This window comes from Triturus cristatus, chromosome 3_2 (assembly GCF_964204655.1).
Source record: "Triturus cristatus chromosome 3_2, aTriCri1.1, whole genome shotgun sequence".
In the NCBI taxonomy this organism is placed as follows: Eukaryota; Metazoa; Chordata; class Amphibia; order Caudata; family Salamandridae; genus Triturus; species Triturus cristatus.
Window position 1 is genome coordinate 680,489,427 of NC_140584.1, and position 18,510 is coordinate 680,507,936.

General features: G+C 47.2%; 1 protein-coding gene across 1 annotated transcript in view; it reads right to left on the reverse strand.

The window, feature by feature from the left end:
• ITGAV (integrin subunit alpha V) overlaps window positions 1-18,510 on the reverse strand; it is a 382,159-nt gene that overhangs the window by 74,402 nt on the left and 289,247 nt on the right. The gene's annotated exons all lie outside the window — the stretch shown is intronic.

Genomic DNA, 18,510 nt, shown 5'->3' on the forward strand with positions numbered 1-18,510 from the left:
TACACTCTCCTGCTCTCTCCACTTCGCGGTGTATTTTCCTTTTCTCATGTGGATTTCAAGGCTGGTTTGGACTGAATCCTTGCAGGAATAAATACCCAGCATTAAGGAGACTATTTAAATCAGAACAACATTAATGTCAACCATCAATAACAGAGATGAATATGATTTATGACGGGCCGTCACCTGATTACCTCTAGGGGTTATTTGGGATAGGTGGAGAAGTACTATATATTCACTGATGGTTAAAATGGAGTTTTAAGTGAGAAAGGTAGATAGATTTTAACTTGCGTTAAAGAACCTTAGACATTCAATGATAAAGCACTATCATATAAAAACAGAAAAAACCCCAAAAACAAACGGGGAAATTTGCCAGGTATACGTAACTGACATAACCAGAACTTAAACCGCCATAGATTTCAGATCTCAACTGTGTTGTAATATGTGAGGTCATATGCAGAGCATCACAGCTTTGCGAGTTATACCTATGTCAGTTATTTATAGCCAGAGCCACTGCTGCAGATGAGGGACAAATTATGCATCAGGGTTGAGTAAATTATGCATCACGAAAAGGAAAATTATGCTGCATAATGCTGCACATTTTGCAGTAGTATTAATTCATTATTTTGTAACTTTTACACTGTTTGGGCATTGATTGCACCTCTTTAGTACCCCAAAATAGCAATGAGCAACAGAGGGTGACCATCCAACCTTTGCAAAGGGCCTTCTAGTGCACAGTAACAAGTGAGGAAATTTTGAACCGTTTGAGCTAGAAACATATTGTTTTTGTTATCATCTGCAGATTCTGCAGCAGATGATGGATTATGTGGCAACTGCTGAAAATCTCTAATTATGCAACAAAAACCTCTGATCGCACAATAGCATAGTTCCAGTGGCCCTGCGTTTAACTTGTGAATTGGCCTGTTTTTGTTTTTCAAACAATAATGCTTTTTCAGTGAATTTCTAAGGTTTGGTTTTTAGCTTAAGTTAAAATCTTGCTACCTAACTAATGTAGAACTCCACTTTAGCTTTTGTTTTTGTCAGTGAATTTAAATGTTTTATTTTAACAAAGTAATATTGTACTACAAAATGTTTGCGCCCAACCTTTCGTCGCATATGGTAAGGGGGCAGGGTTGTCAGCAGGGCCAGCGCCCAACCTCTTGCGAGTGGAATCCTCGCCATACAAGGTCTTCAGACATCTGGCAACTCTACCCCACATCTTTCATTTTTTTTTTTTTTTTTTTAAAAACCTTTATTTCTTCAAGAGTCTGGACACAGCTATTCAGCCGACAACCCGGAGGTTCGGCAGCTTCGATAGTAGAGTACAAAGAATCGTCCACAGTACATTGAAGGAGCAGTGAGAAGGTTCCATTTTTAATAATTACAAACACACAACAAACCCCAGCAAGGCAACAACACTGAATGCCCACGGTGGTAGCCCCTCAGGGGGAGCCGGACCCCAATCGTCTAACAGTCACAGTACTATGATAAGAGGAAAAAGGGGGAAAAGCAGAGGCCCAAGAAGTCAATTAACCATCGCATCTGCATACTGAGCTGGAAAGAAGGTCAAGAAGAAAGCTGTTCCTCGGGGGGATCCAGATCAGGGGCAAGACATATTCCCCCCCTGTATTGATTCCACCGCCCCCAGATGGCATGCCACTTCCGAGGGCAGCCTCTGGCGCAATATACTGTCTTCTCCCTGAGCATACTCCAGTCCATATTTTCTTTCCACGCAGTTAACGTGGGGGGCCCCCCGGAACCCCACAAGCGCGCGATGTCCCTCTTAGCAACCATGTTACCCAGGGTCACCCACTGGGTCTGTGCCTCATCATGGTCAGTGGGCCCCCAGACATTCAGGAGACAACACCGCGCTTCCGGCTGCATAGCAATGCCCGTCACCTCCCCCATCACCGCATGAACTCGCCTCCAAAATTCCGTGATGACACCACATTCCCAGATGATATGTAGGAAAGTACCCACCATACCGCATCCCCTCCTACATAGGCCTTCCTCAGAGAATCCCATATGAACCAGTCGCGGCCCCGTCACATACACTCGATGCAGGATCTTGAGCTGCACCAGCCTCAGACGCGACGGGATCGCAACCTCCTTAGGAGAGGAAACAGCAGACTGCCAGTCCTCATCATCAAACTCGAGTCCGTCCCTAGTCCACTGGTCCCGCAGCCCCAGTAGCATATCAGCCCGAACATTTATCAGTTTCTTGTAGATGAGCGAGATCGTGCTCTCCGGCATATGGCCATCAAGGATCCGGTCCTCCAAAGGAGAGGACTCAGGCACCTTCTCACCCTCCACGAGGACTGACCGCAGGGCATGACGCACCTGAACATATCGGAAAAACTCAGACGCCCCCAACTCATACTCCTTCTGCAACTCTTCAAAGGACTTCACCCTACCCTTAATCAGCATATCTCCAACCCTGGAGATGCCGATCAAGTCCCATTTATCAAACCCTTTCGTATGCCAAAGCCTACCCAACCTTTCAGATTCAAACAACGGGGCAGCTAGGGTGAGCCTATCCTTCCAGCCCAGAGAGTCAGTCGCCATCTTCCATACACGCACCGTCACCCCAGTGGGCCCCGTGAGGGATGAGTCGAGGGACCGCGAGTACAACGCCCTAAGATAGTTCCCACCGCGCAACAACCATCTGTCCATGACATAACCAGGGCTGAGGGCCGGGCCATAGAAACCGTGGTTAATCGCGGACAACTGGGTGGCCCAGTAATAGCGTCGGATGTCTGGAAGCGCGATACCCCCGTCATACCATGGAAGCGTCAATTTAGCAATCGCTATCCGCGGCCGCCCATCCCACAACAACGTCCGTTGGAGGCTTTCGACCTCCCGAAAGTACTTGGCCGGCACCCAATCTAGAGTATTTTGCAATGCGTTGAGGAACCGAGGAAGGGACATCATTTTGAACAAGGCAGCGCGCCCGACGAGGGAGAGCGGCAGCCTCCGCCAGCCCTCAACATCCCGCCGCAGGCGCGCCAGGGGGGGGGGGGGGAGGTTTCTCTCATACCGCAAAGCGGGGTCCATGGAGATAAAGATCCCCAGATACACGAAGCCCTGCTGAGCAATCTGGATCGAACAAGTTCGCGGGACCGGCGGAACCTCACCACTCAGGACGTATAAATACGATTTACTCCAGTTGACGACGAGACCCGAATTCCTACCGAAGGACGTAAGAACGTCACAGACCACTATGAGTGAGTTCTTGGGCGAGGCAAGATACAACAAGATGTCATCAGCATATAGCGAAATGCGGTCCTCGTGTTCGGGCGACCACCGAAGGCCACGTATATCCGGGTGCCAGCGTATCCACGCCGCCAGAGGTTCAAGAGCAAGGGCGAACAACAGAGGCGACAGGGGGCAGCCCTGCCGAGTACCCCTCCCAAGCCGGAACGGAGTCGATGCCCGGCCATTTACCACCACACTCGCAAGGGGTCCCTCATACAGCAACCTCACCCAGCTCACAAAACCAGGGCCAAAGCCGAACTTGGCTAGCACAGCCCACAAATACTCCCATTCCACCGTATCGAAGGCCATCGTGGCATCAAGAGACGCCACAATAGCCGGTTCTCGCAGCGTGCCAGCCCTGGCGATCACCCCATGAAGGCGCCGAAGGTTCAACGCGGTGTTGCGATGCGGAATAAAACCGGATTGATCAGGGTGAATCAAGTCTCCAAGTACCCTGACCAATCTGCCCGCCAGGATTTTAGCCAGGATCTTCGGCTCGGCGTTGAGGAGTGATATGGGCCTATATGAGGCACACTTATCTCGGGGTTTACCATCTTTATGTATCACAACAATTGTCGCCAGCCTCTGGTCCAACGGGAGGGTCCCACTCCCCCGCGCCTCCACGAACATGGCGCGCAGGTGAGGGGCTACCCTATCCGGGAACAGTTTATACAGGTCAATCGGCAAGCCATTCGGGCCCGAGGCCTTGCCCGAGTTCAGCGCGCGAATAGCTCCCGCCACCTCATCGACCGTTAAGTCTCCATCAAGATCATCTCTATCTACATCAGAAAGACAGGGCAGAGCGATATCCCGCAAGAGGTCACGCGAGTCCCCGGGCGGCCTATCCGACACGGAGGCATAAACCTTACGGAAATAGTCCGAGAAACATTGGACAATCCCCTCAGGTTCCACAATCACCTCTCCCGTCAGCTCCGGCACTACTCTATTAACCCGTTCTTTTTTATCCAGCCAAGCTAGGAGCTTCCCGGCCTTGTCACCGACATCATACAGGCGGCCCTGCTGTTCCCTACTGAGGGTCTTAGCGGCATTTGTCACAAGGTCCTTATACTCGGCTTGCTTCAAGCTCAGCTCATGCAGTGAGGTCGCTGTTACCTCCTCCTCTAGCGCTCCCTCCAAAGCCACGATCTCCTCCTCCACAACCTCGCCATCTCTCCGACGCTTGGCCGCCACTACAAGTGAGAGGGCCTCCCCTCGCAGCACGGTCTTAAATGCTTCCCAGAGCGACACTGCCGAGTCCACGGATCCCTGATTATCCTTGAAAAAATTATCTACTGTCTTCACCAGTGCGCTGCGCATCTTGGAATCTCGAAAGTACCAGGGGTTAATAGGAGCCACCCTTCCCCCTCCCTCTCGGTCGACATCCAGCCTGACCCACACTGGCGAATGGTCCGATATGCCACGCGCCATGTGCCTGGCCTCAGACACCAAAGGGGCATGCACAGCCAAAGTGAGCAGATAGTCAATCCTAGAAAGGCTACCATGCGCCCCGGAGTGGAAGGTGTATTGACGCTGTGTGAGGTGTCGGAGCCTCCAGCAGTCTATCAGGCCGAGTGTGTCTAGGAAGTCTGGAAGCCACTTCTGAGCCCCCCCTGTGTCTCTGGGCGGGTACCTATCCAGCAGCCCAGAGCCGACAGCATTGAAGTCCCCCCCTACCACTAACATACCCCCCGGGAGATCCAACAAGGCCCTACCCAGATCTACAAACGTGGAGGCCTGCAGGGCTGGAGGGACATAAACCGAAACTAAAACCAAAGTTCTACCTTCCCACCTCCCCGCCACCGCCACAAACCTCCCCCTATCGTCAACAACGGTGGAGTCCACCTCAAATGGTAGCGAGGCCCTGACAAGGATGCCCACACCCCTAGACCCGGAGGAAAAGCCCGAATGAGCTATGAATTTATAACCCTTCCTATTAAGAGCATAGCACGGGTTACCTATAAGGTGTGTCTCCTGCAGTAGGGCAACATCTGGCATTGACCGTTTCAAGTGTTGCAAAACTATCCCGCGCTTAATGCGATCCCCCAAACCATTAACATTCCAGCTAATCACACTTAAACCTCTACCCCCCATCCCCAAACACAAAGAGGCCCCCCCCCCCCCGAAGAGCCACCATGGGACAATACCGAAGATGATCACTACGCCTTGCAGAAACAGACCCCCCAACAACAACCCCAAAATCCCAACCATCCCCCCCACCCTGCACCCCTGCTGCAGCTTACAAAGCCCCCCCAACTTGCAGTGTGCCTGTCGCCCTACAAAACCCTAAATCTACAAAAAGCACCCTAAGGGAGGAAAGAGCTCCCCTCGTCCTCCCGCAACCCTCCGCATTTACTGCACTCTAATCAAGTCATCAAATAAAGTCAAGTCGAGTCAGACCGGCTCCGAAAAATCAGCCTCGCCCATCCCGGCCACTGTCCCCATCCGCGGCAGTGTCCTCTCCCGTCCGCCGCCGGGGCAAAGCGTCCAGCCATTCATCGGCCATGACAGGAGACTCAAAGAAGAATGTCCGATCTTCGTACACCACACGTAGTCTGGCAGGGAAGAGCATGGCATACTTCAGATCCCTATCCCGAAGTCGCCTCTTCACCCCCAGAAAGCCCTGTCTCTGCCTCTGCACCTGCTGGGTGAAGTCCGGATAGAAATTCACCGACGCGTTCTGGAAGGGGACCGGGCCCGTCACCCTCGATGCTTGCAGGATAGCGTCCCGATCTCGAAAATGAAAGAGCCGGGCGACAATCGACCTCGGTGGGGCTCCCACCTTGGGCCTCCCACCCGGCACTCTATGGGCCCTTTCAACCGCAAAGAACTTCCCAAGACCCTTAGGCTGCAGATGGTTAAGCACCAAGTCCTCGACGAGCAGGTCAACCGAAGCCTCATCCGAGGACTCCGGGACCCCGATAACGCGCACGTTGTTGCGCCTGGCCCGGCTCTCAAAGTCCTCCAGCCGGCGGGCGGCGAGATCACCCTCGGTCCTCAGCTTACGAACCTCGGTCTGCAGTTCCGTGACATCATCGGCGAGGCCCGTGGTCTTGAGGTCCAGGGTTTTAACCCGTTCATTCGTTTTGCCCAAGTCCGCACGGATCAGGTTAACATCCACCAAGATGGCATCCACCTTATGCGCCAGGGCATCAAACTGTCTCCCAATCGAAGTCTGCATCCCTTCGAGCGCGCCCATGACATCCTGCAGCGAGAGCTCCGGGGCCAAGGGCGAGGCCTCCTTCTGGGTATCCGGCGACTGGCTCGACCCACTCGGTGATCCCTTCTGCAGAGCATAGCGGTCCATATTATTGACTTGAGTATAGGCTCCCCGCCTGGTAGACTTAGGCTTCAGCCGATCCACCTCTGCTTTGCCCGACATGGTTGGTACCAAGCAGGTCGGTTCAGATAAGACGGCCCTCTCTCAACGAGCGGAATCAGGAGTAATCAGTTCTGCAATGGGCCGCCAGAGTAGCATGTAGAGCGTCCAAAGGATAATAAAGCCACCACGAGCTCTCCAGGGGCAGGGCAGACAAAGGGAGAGAAAGCGAAAGTGAAAGGACGGGGACCTCCATCCGACAGTTCACACCTCGCCTGGCCGTTGTTGTTCAACTAGGAGTCGGGCATCCTGCCAACTCTAGCCCCTGGCATCCCTCGGAGATAGGCCGCAATCTTCCGCCATGCATAACTCCGGTTCCCGGTGGGCGATCCGACCGCGGGTAGCATCAATCGCCTCCCTGACAGGTCATCTACACGATGCCATGCATACAGACAGGATTAGAGACAGGATAGTCGACGGAGGGCGCGAGGGTCTCGGGAGCTCAGAGCTCACGCGGCCATCTTGGTCAAGCGCTAGGCTCCTCCCACATCTTTCATTTTTTAATGTTTTTTCTGCTCAGCAAGAATTTTATAATAGCTCTTGCAGGAGTCACATGGGATCACACAGTGGTGGGTGATCTGGATGCTTCGGTAACCCCATCTGATCACTGTGAGGCCCAAACACTTTTTTTTACATTTTGAGCCCTGCAAGATAACTCTGGGTCCCCCTCCCCCTCATGGTGCCAGAGGATCAAGGTATCCCTATCCTGCCCCTACTATCTTATTTATTTTACATTTTAAAGACTTGGGTACCGAGTACCCATGTCCTATAATGTGCGCTTCAACATTTTCTTTCATGTTGTGGCCAGCCAATCAGATTGGTCACTCTCACAGGACTGCAAGAGCAAGCTGGCCGATGGGGGGAAAAAAACACTTGCGACCAATCAGTTTGCTCCATTTGTTTTTCATTTATGAGGGAACAACTGCTAATATATGTATACTTTTTGAACCCTCATTTCTAAAAAAATTCAACCTAATCACAAAAAGCAAGCTTTCTGGGTAGAATTCTAGCTGTCTGACAAATTTGGTGTAATTCTGTTCAGCCATTTTCACTGTATTATTATCTAGTTTTTCTAATGGAAAATGCATGGGGAAAAAAGTATTTTGCGCCCCTCCCTCCTTTTTCTCACACCCTTTACTTGACGGATCATTGCACCAAAGTTATTAGCAAATATAAAAAACGGTACTCCTATGGAAACTCTTGCTCATGTGGGACTACACAGTGGCAACAGCCATTGCTCAATATAATATATAAATATAAATGTATCACATCAATCATTTATTAATACGATTTAATAAAGTAATAAGTTGAAACAATCTATTACCTATGAATCCTAAGAAAAGGATTAAGGTTTACTTGAATAAACTACAGCTAACAGAAAATGTTTATAGTAAAAAATACCACCCCTTAAACACACATAGAAAATATTTGGTTACAATGCCACTCTCCCCACAGTAAACAAACCCCTGTGACATATCTTGCTGGCCTTTATGAATCTCAGCAAACCTAGATACTCCTGAAATAAGAGCCTTGTCATTAACATGGAACTCAGCAGATCATCCAGGACTTAGCTTGATGTGGGAGAAGAGCTATTGAGTGGCATATAACCTAGCCACTGGGCTCTAGCTTAACTGCACGGTATAACAAATGCAACTACAAACTTTCAATGCATCACCTTTGACAGGTATTATACTATCCTATTTCCCTAGTTTTGTTTCATCCTCCAAGTGTAACTTATGATCGTTTGAATGGTATTTATTCCATTGTTACTGAATTACTGATCTACAATGTATATTGTTCCTCAATTGTTAAGGCTGATTGTGCACGATCACCCCTTTTTCTTTGTGTGTTTTTTTTACTTATTTATAAAATTTGATAATGCAAATAAAAAAGTAATTGGAAATAACACATTTGTTTTTTTTGTCTCACTTTAATTTTACTATTGTTATGCAGTTTGCAGCTGAAATTATTTGTTAGTTAGTGGGAGCAGACTAACAAAAAGTCAGCATGACAAAGGGTCTCTCTAGCAGTTTATACATCGCATAGTGCTTAAGTTAATATTGGCGTTCTAATGTAATGTGCACATAACTACCTTCATATAATGGAGCAAACCTTGAGGTTGGAAATGTTTTAGTCACCACAGTGGCACTCTTCTTTTAGTATTATTTGTTTTGACAAACTTTAAACAAGCATTTGCAATGCAATAGGTCTCGCATATTCGTAACTTTGACCTATTGGTATTGTAAATGACAATGCCTTTTATTATTGCAGGTTTTTTAAACACTTAAATAAAAGGCATTGTCATTTACAATGTAAAAAGCCAAAATCTCGCAAATGTGAGGCCTATTGCATTGCAAATGCTTGCTCTCATAGCAAAGCAACAGTGGTCTCGCCACATCATTATCAATGTGTGTACTCGACTTCACTTCAAGTAAGAAAAAACACATCTGTCGATATTTTTTTTATCTGGAACCCTTTAGTTCAGTCCACCATCTGTCTAAAATCTTTCGGACCTTATTGCCCATAAACCTGTGGGAATATTTCTTCTTATATAGTTCTTACACAATCAGGTGAAAAGTGCACCTCTATGTATTTGGTGCTTTCAGGGCAGCATCCAAAGTTGTATGCAATATACGAAATGGAATATAACTGGCATTGTAGCGCGAGACTTCACGAAGTGTAAAAAACACAGCATCTACATTGTAAATTAAGGAACGCATGTCTTGGCCGCACATCATCACAGTTATGAAAGAAAAACATTCAACAGATACTTTAGCGACTAAAAATGCAGAGCTGAATTTAGGTAATTACTTTTTTGTGTATTAGTGGTTGTTTAATAGGTAGAGATGAGGAGGAATTCTCAAAATACTAGAATAAGGCTACAATATCCAAGTGCACTGTGTATACATAAAAGGCCCACTGGTGCAATATCTGCAGGGCTAGCCATGAGACGCTCCCATCGGTGCATTGAACCGTACAGAGGAGGAAAGCAAGTCAGCAGTACGTGAAAGAAAAGAAACAAATACTCAAGAAAACGTACCATACACATAATAAAGAAAAAAGAAAAAAAAACAAGACACGCACAATTATAACGGAACAAATATGTGCAAGACGTTTGATTACATTTGCACGTGCTTTGGACCAGAGAAAAAGTTCCTTTGTATTTTAAATTTTATAAAATGCATGGAAGCCACTGATGTAACATAAGTACATAAAACCGGTTTTAAAAATACATGTGCGTCCTTTTCAATAAATAACATGCGGCACTGAGAGCGATCGCTTTCGCAATCTCTATTTAAAAAAAAAAAACACGCTCGCTAGTGGTGCGCGCACTACAGCGAGCCATATGTTTTCAATTATCGCGTCCGTGTCTGGGCACGATAATTGAAAACACATGGGCTTTGGTGCGCGTAATAGACACCAATAGGCCATGGGCGGAGCAATGCACCCGCCTTTGGCCTATTGCGTGCTCTCAAAGCCCAATAGCGGAACCTAAAAGGAAAAGCACATGCACGAGCGTGTGCGATTCCAGGGTCCGTTTTCAAACCCCGGACAAAAGGGCTATCACCTGCGCGAGCAGTGCTACGCTCTGCAACGCAGGGCGCGAGCCCTAAAAAGATAGGCAGATAGCATCAAATGTATTTAGAATATATAAACCAATGTCTACTTCTCTGTTTTTATTGAAATTAGGCTTTCTTGAGACTTGCAAAACTGAGCCCAAGCAGTTGCGCTTGTTGACTCGGCCCATGCTGTCAGCATGTTCATTTCTTTCCTTGCTCACTGGAATAGCTTGGCTGTACGACGGTACAACCCATGCCTTTACCATGCAGATTTTTACCATGTATATGCTTTTAAAACGCATGCCATTACCACGCATTGTTTTTAATATATAAAAACAATGCATTTGTGAGGGTAGACCCCCCATACCCCTACAAATTACCTTAAATGTGTGGTAAAGGCATGCGTTGTAAAGGCATTCATGTGGTAAAAATATGCGTGCTAAAAAATGCATCGTAAAGGCCCAACAAGGTAAAAACCTTGTTGTAAAGGCTGTTTCCCAATAGCTTCTGGCCTTGAGGAAAGGATCCGATTCTTGAAATTTATGCTGAGAGTCTATCTGTTGGCTTGTAACTGAGAGATGGGGGTTATGTAAATTCGAATGTCTTTCACCCATCTCTTCAACTGTGGCTAAGCAATATTCTCTCTTTTTCTAAAGGAAATATATTTTTCCTGCAAACCAGTGTATCTCTACTGTATGCGACTCTGGCACCAGTGTGACTTCATATGCTTAACCCAACTTGCCCTGAAGTAAACAAAAAAGAGAAGGATGGAATGGTTAAATTAATCTCAGCCACTGGTATTTACTTGGGTGGCCCATCCCAGCCCATCGTTTTTTGCCCCACTATGCCACCTCAGATTAGACCTAGCCATAAGCAAATTAGTCTTGTCCTGCTCCAATAGAACTGTCCAGCCTAAACTACCAAGCCAGATCCCCTCTGAACTGGAACACAGGCAACCAAAAGATCAGTTTCACCCAGGTGGGGCTCTTCAGTTGAGTGCAGTTTGGTTCCAGCAGCACAGTGAGTAAGAGATCCATGTCTGGGCAAACCCATCACACTTGGGGCATTGCACTGAAGAAAATAAAAAAGTGATGGATGGAATGCTTGAATTTATCTCTGCCATTGTTTATTACTCTGCCTTATCCCAGACCATTATTTTTTGGCCACCAAGCTGCCTTAGATTATACCCAGCCATATGCAAACCAGCATTGGTCCTGCTCCAATGGGAACAGTCCGGCCCAAACTACCAAACCAGGTCCTCTCTGAACCAGAACACAAACAACCCAAGATCGTTTTCATCGGGTGCACTGAAGTAAACAAATAAGTGATGGACTAGAATACAGTCACGAGTAACTACCAGTGGCTGAGATTAATTCAAACATTCCACCCACAACTTTTTGGCTTACTTCAGTGCAACCGGGAAAGATATTTCTGCAGAATGGAGCGTTATCGTGTTTGACGGCCGCCGTTTCAAGAAACTAAAAACTCTTCCCTGCATTTCCACCAAGACTCGCCAGCGGTCTCTCCATGTTAACATTCTTCTAGTAAGGTCCATTATGTCACTTAGAATTTACACATATATATGCACAGTTAAAAATCAAATAATTTAAACCAAAAAAAGATTTACATCCAACATTCATTTTAACTTAAAAAAGAAAGTAACAAAATGGAGGAACATTCTAAAGTTATCATGCCAATGCCACCTTAATCTACCTTCAGCTGGTGATCGTTTTTGGGGAAAGAAAAGTTGTGTTATTTTGTAAAAAAAAATGCGTTTGGTTGTTTACTTCCTAATATTTTTGTTAGTCCTTTTTATTCACTCTATCTGGTGTTTTTTTATAAATGGATGTAGATTCATAAAGGCAACAACAATGCAATGTATTCATTTGGTTGTGGCAAACTTAAAGTGTGACTTATTTGTTGGTTTCTGGGTATGTGGGGACACATGTGCAACTGGTCAGAGTTGGTTAAGATGTGTATTCCGTGCACTTGTCCTGGATTCAGTAATGGAGGCACACACAACGTTCTAGCTGTAGCATAATGTGTGTTCAATCAGTGTGGAAGAATGGAGATTCTGTATGATTCTAAATGTTTTATGGGTCTGAAGGTGCTGTGCGAATGTGTATTTGTTCACAGGTTTTGGATTCAATGAGTGGTACGCTTAAGAAAGTCATAAAATTGCGAAAGGATATGTATAATTTTGTGCGAGGTGAATTTAATTAAGAATGTGTGAGGGTGTGGCCAACCGCCAACGAAGATGGACGCTTTTAGAGCAACTCCGTCACCCAGCTGCATAATCCCCTATCATTCGCTCATTTATCCGTTCCGTAAACCGCAGTCTACTACCACCTTGTTGATTGCCGATTTGTGGGTAATCCAATGCACCTGCCAAATCTGCGCTAAGATGCCATCTGTGGGGCCAACAACATTGAGGCCTAGGCGGTGAGGAGTAGTACGAGCCTAGAGTCTGGCCTACGATGCTGCAGGACTACCGGAAGGAACTGGAGCTGCAGATGCTGCAGGGTCCAGCGGCAGGGGCCTCCCAACACTTTATGGCGATGGCGTAGTTGGGACACAGTGAGCCTCAATAGCTGGGTGGCTGGGGGGGGGGGAAGCATAGCGCTCTATGGTGGCATTGCGACCTTCAAGTAGCTTTGGCCTCTGAAATAAAACGCTCCTGGGAAACTACATGAGCACTGCTGGAAACTTGCTCATGACCTATGACTGCCAGCACTCATTCTTTCAATACACACAAGGGCCCTGGTGACTGATACCCAACTACTTCTGCTGCCTGCTGGTCCCAGAGAAAACAGACGCCTGCATTTGACGCATACTTCTTATCGGATGGGTGGGGCCCTTAGGGTGTGTGAGGCTGAGAACGAGGGAGCAGCATGCACGTATTGAGAAAACAGACAGGCTGTGTGGAGTGCTAGTGAACAGCCACAGGCAGGCGGTGGCCCCGGTGCCTTCCCTCTTCCCCCGCACCCATTATGGCATCATGACTGGCGGGAAGGACATGCAGAGCTCCCACCAGACAAAACTTAATAAGTATGCACTTCCTAAGGGTCCAGAGGCCTTGGATGGGTCCCAGGAACAACTGCCACCTGCTGTGCAACCAGCCACTGAGGGGAAACCCTTGACACTGCATGACATCATGGGGCCGATCCGAGGAGTACATCTGAGCTAGAAGCACAAACAGATTCAGTCACGACTGAGATCTTGCTAATGAGAACAGATCTCCACAACATGAAAACTAGAGTCAAAGAGGTGGAGGATTCAATGGCCGCTCTTCAACATGATATGGAGACCCTCAAGGTCCAGGTCAGTGAATTGCAGGCCACAAGGAAAATCATGGGGGCCCATCTTAAAGATTATGAAGGCAGGTCCCGGTGCAATAATGTGCGCATACTAGAAGTACCAGAGCGGCGGAAGGACCAGCGGTGGACTCATTTGTTGAGGATCTTATTCTCAAGGAACTGCAACCTCCCGGCTTGTCTAAATATTTTTCTGTTGAGTAGACCTATCAAGTCCCGGGCGAACGCCCCAACCAGGGACCCCCACCCTCGTCCCATTATTACCCGTATTTTTAACTTTTGTGACCGTGAGGTAATACTTCAGGCAGCTTAAGCTGCTCCTCCGTTAGCCTATGATAATGCAAATATAACTTTCTTTCCCGATTTCATGCTCAAAGGTCAGTGGCAACGCCGGAGTTTTCTAGAAGTCAAAAGGACTCTGGCAGACAAAGCCGTGAAATACTCTATGCTTTTTCCTGCAAGGGGGGGTCTAAGGGAAAGACTTAGTTCTTTTTAACCATGGAGGAGGCTTGGGAACGGATAGAGGGATGGTGGGGGGCAATGGCTCCAAAGAACGACAGATGTGGTGAGGACAGCGCTCAGAAGAGTCAACTGGGCAGACAACAAACGACTCGGACCAGGAGGGAGGATATTCACCAAAACAACAATCTTTAAAAATACTCATACCACTCCCATCGATGGCGTGCATTAGCAATGAACGTTGCATACTTAAAGACACTGGGACTCTACGCACTGTCACCGATACTGTATACCACTTTGAAGTAAACTGCTAACCTAGTGAGACAGTCCCCACAGAATGGGGCCATAAAGTGACTGGGGGCCTGTGAAGATCGAGATCCCGGAAACAACCACTTTCTTACACTATGGGTCATAATAGGTTTTTTGTACGGTGGCCTGGATGCGGCACCCAGGATGGATCACAGTCTCCTTAACGTTTTAAGTTTGCAGGGGTGACAGGCACTCTGCAGAGTTGGGAGGGTGGGGCGGGCAGTTCTAGGTCCGTCATGGCGGGGAGGGGGCTTTAGTTCTTGTAGCATTGTTATGGTACGCTCTGACATACACGGAGTTGAGAAGAGGTGGGGGGGTCAGTTTGTTAGCTGTTTTTCTAGTTCACTTGACTGAATGGTCTTTTTTCACAACACTAGTTGACCTTGAATTGTTGTAGATATGTGGCCCACTCTGGGACAGGCCTCCTGGTATGGCCGCCAAGATAGGGAGTGAGAGACATTGTAGTGTAGTAAGGGATGATGGCAACTAAAATTAACGCTTCTGAAATTCGGCTAGTTTCTGAACCTTAAATGGCTTGGGGGACAGAATTAAGAGTGGGGTGGTGCTTCACTACATTAAAAAGCATTCCCCAGATGTAATCCTTTCACAGGCAATGCACCTTATGGCTAATGCTTGCAGGGCTCTGGATCGCTGGGGGTACAAGATGGTGGTCCATGCTGGGTTCACTTCCGGTTCCAGGGAATACTCCTTAAGAACCATCTTCCCTTTACTATTAACCAAACCTAGTCTGATCAGCTGGGTAGATATGCAGCCGTTACCAGGATGTGGGAGGGCGAGATGATCAGCATTCTGTCTGTTCCACCAGCTATGCATGGCATCAGCTTCCCAGACTTGAGTAAACTTCAGCTTGGACTGCCTATAGAAGATCTTCTTATGGTGGGAGATTGTAATATGGCCCCCAAGACAGGCAGCGCCCTCTCGTTTCATTTGGCGGGCACACAACCACACTACAAAATATTATACTTTCCACTCAGGGGCCTTTCCCGTATTGACTTTATTTTAACATTGGCCTACCGTATTCCCTATTTTCATAAAGGTATGCCATTTAGCGAGGGGGATATCTGATCACTCTCCAGTGTCGGTGAACTACAGTCTGGATAAGTCGCAAACCTGAAGGGCCATTACACTGAACCCTTGGTATCTTAAGATTCCAGGTGTGAGGGATGGACTGGTAAAAGCCACGGAGCAATATTTCAGGGAAAATTGGAGGAGTCTGCTCAAATTCTTTGGGAGGCTCACAAAATGTTCATTAAGGGACTGACGCTCTCCCTGAATGTTGGACACAAAAGAGAAAAAAAGTCTGCGATAGAGAAGCTCGAACGTGACATCCTTGACCTTTAGGCTAACTTGGTGGTAGATGAGAGCGGGGATACTAGACACAAATAGGGCCTTATACACAGCCCTTAATTTGCAGCGGATCCATGGAATGCTGGGTCGAGATGGTAGGATCCAAGAAGACACGGTGGTCCTGTTGCTTGATGCTCGCATGGCCTTCAATACGGTTCAATGGCAATACCTTTTTGCTGTGTTGGAGTGAATGGGCTTCAGACCCAAGTTTCTGTATTGGCTGCGGCTTCTCTATTCTAAACCCATAGCTCAGGTAGTCGTGAACGGAAGGACTTCTCAGGTGTTCCTCCTCCAATGCGGGACCAGGCTGGGTTGCCCCCTCTCACTGCTCATTTTTGCATTGATATTTGAACCTTTGGCGGCATGCGTTCAGATAGACTCGTTGATTCATGGCTTGGGAGGAAAGAATATCTCTCAATGCTGATATGCTGTTGTACGTTGCAGCTCCACAATCCTCCATCCACAAAATATTGGATATATTCACCAACTTTGGTAAATATTTTGGATACACACTAACTGGTCCAAATCCACGGTGTATGTTCTCCACAGCCAGTCACCTAACCTACCGCCAGACTGTGAGGCGCGCATAGTGACAGATGGCTTCCGCTATCTTGGCATTTATGTTACCACTGATCCTGTTCTATTGAACACCAGTAACCTCCAAGGCCCTTTGCTGTCACTTAAAAGTGTTGTCCAACATTGGAGGTCACTCCACTCTCACTGCTCGGTAGAGCGGCTTAGTTTAAAATGATGGCACTAGCAGTTTCTCTACATGCTGCAGAATATGCCATCCCCTGTTCCCGCAATCCATAGAAGGTGAAGTTAGCACCTTGCTGTGGGGTGGAGGGCCCCATTGCTCTAGCTAAATTGACAGCGGACTGGTATGATGGGGGAATAGCCCTACCCGACATTCACAAATACTATTGGGTGGCACAACTGGTGATAATTATTCAATGGGTTCATCAACCCGCAGATAGACCAGCATACTGTATGTACTGCCATATCTTACACACGGGAGTTCATCTACGAGCAATTTACACCAACTTGAAATGTTTAACCCTCATGGGACTGGCAGCACTCACGGTCCAAATCTGCCATATGACACTCAAAACACTGGGCTGGAGAGGTAAGATTACTGAAGCCACACCACTGTGGGACTCTGAGAGGTTGGGCATGCTGGGGACAAGAACCGGCTTTGATAGATGGAACCTGATTGGTATCTCTAAGGTAGGGAATCTCTGGTCCAGTTGGGGGGGGGTGGGGTGGTCCCATTCTCTTAACTGAAGAGAGAGTATGAGTTGGCGACTGAAGATCTTCCATTATCTGCAATTTCAAAATGCTCTTCAGGCAGTGATCGTCCGGGGGTGGGTTGGGGGGAGGACCTTCCGGAATGATCACCACTAGAGGATAGATTGCTAGATCACATGAGCCGTAAAGCAATCTCCCTCACCTATGAAAAGCTGATAAAGAGCTCCCTGGATATGCTCCTTCACCTGCGAGACCGCTTGGATACAGACCTGGGCAGCTTGGCTGATGAGGATTGGCCAGAGGCCTTGGCCTACCCCAGAGATGTAGCGATTAGAGCACAAAAATACAGCTTAAAATACTCCACAGGCGTCTGTGTACCTAACCTAAGTGTTGTACGAGGTAAGAAGTAGGTTCTGTTTGTCTATAGTCTAGTTTAGCTATAGTTGCCAAGATGTGCCAAAACTCCCTCTAGGTTCTAGTCCACTCCATACCTTAGAATGAGTGAGGTTGGAATTTCTTTCAGAGTCTCGATCTCTAACACCCCGCAAGGGGAGTCAGAAACACTGGAGCTGGATTCTCTGCGAGGAGGATGACAGCGTCTGGTCAGTGCGTCAGGCGGGGACTTGACTTCCTTCCGAACTTGCCGTGGCGAGCCACGTCATGCAAGTTGGCAGCCGAACCGTGGTTTGCCATGGTAAGTGAAGGTATATTTATATCTCAAAGGTGTTGACGTAAATGTCGGGCAGAAGAACGTCATGAATGTACCCCTAAGGAATAGATGTTCATGCATAGTAAATGAGTTCTTGGAGAAATCAATATCCAAGCAAGGGGAAGTCCTAAAGGCTTAAGAGCCTGGTTTTCCAAGAACTCGTTGTGACGTAGATGAACGTATGTAGGTGGCCATGCCTGTATTTGCTTAGCATGGATAATGCCTAAATAAGGGTAGGATTTCTATGCCTAAATATGGGCAATGCGAATTGTGCCTATATAAGGACATAAATCGGGCAATCTATATACGGTATCTAAATCGACACACAACAGTGCATCACTGTGGGTTGAGGAAACAAGAACGAAGGATCTATTACAGATTGTGTCTACTCCTTACTCGGTTCGTATTTCGTAACGAGTTATCTGGAAGTCTCAGTTTATTAGTATTGAGCTGTATTTATGAGTCTTACCAAAATATGCTCTTTTTTGTTTAGTAGATTGTATCCCTGATGGGATATAATTCTTGTGAAAAATTTTATTGCCTAAGGATTTGGGCATAACAAGGAAAGTCTTCGTAGGTAAGGCAGCATTAGTCCAATAGTTCACAACATTATAACAGGGAATACTGCCATCTAGTGCTTATGCGTTTCAATATTTTGCTTATTTAGATTGAATACCGACTCTCGAATATACGCCGCTGTTTGTAGCCATAAATGTTTTTTGTATTGAACAGTCATCTTTGTTTTGTAAGTATTATTATGCATATAATCACCATTGCACTAATACATGCAGTAGGTCATGATTGGCACAACTAATAGGGTCTTTCTTCACCCTTTTTCGGAGCACAAGTGACATTATGCGCATGGAAATCAAGGGTCTACTAATTTATGCATTTGTGTATAATTTTTTGTTTTCT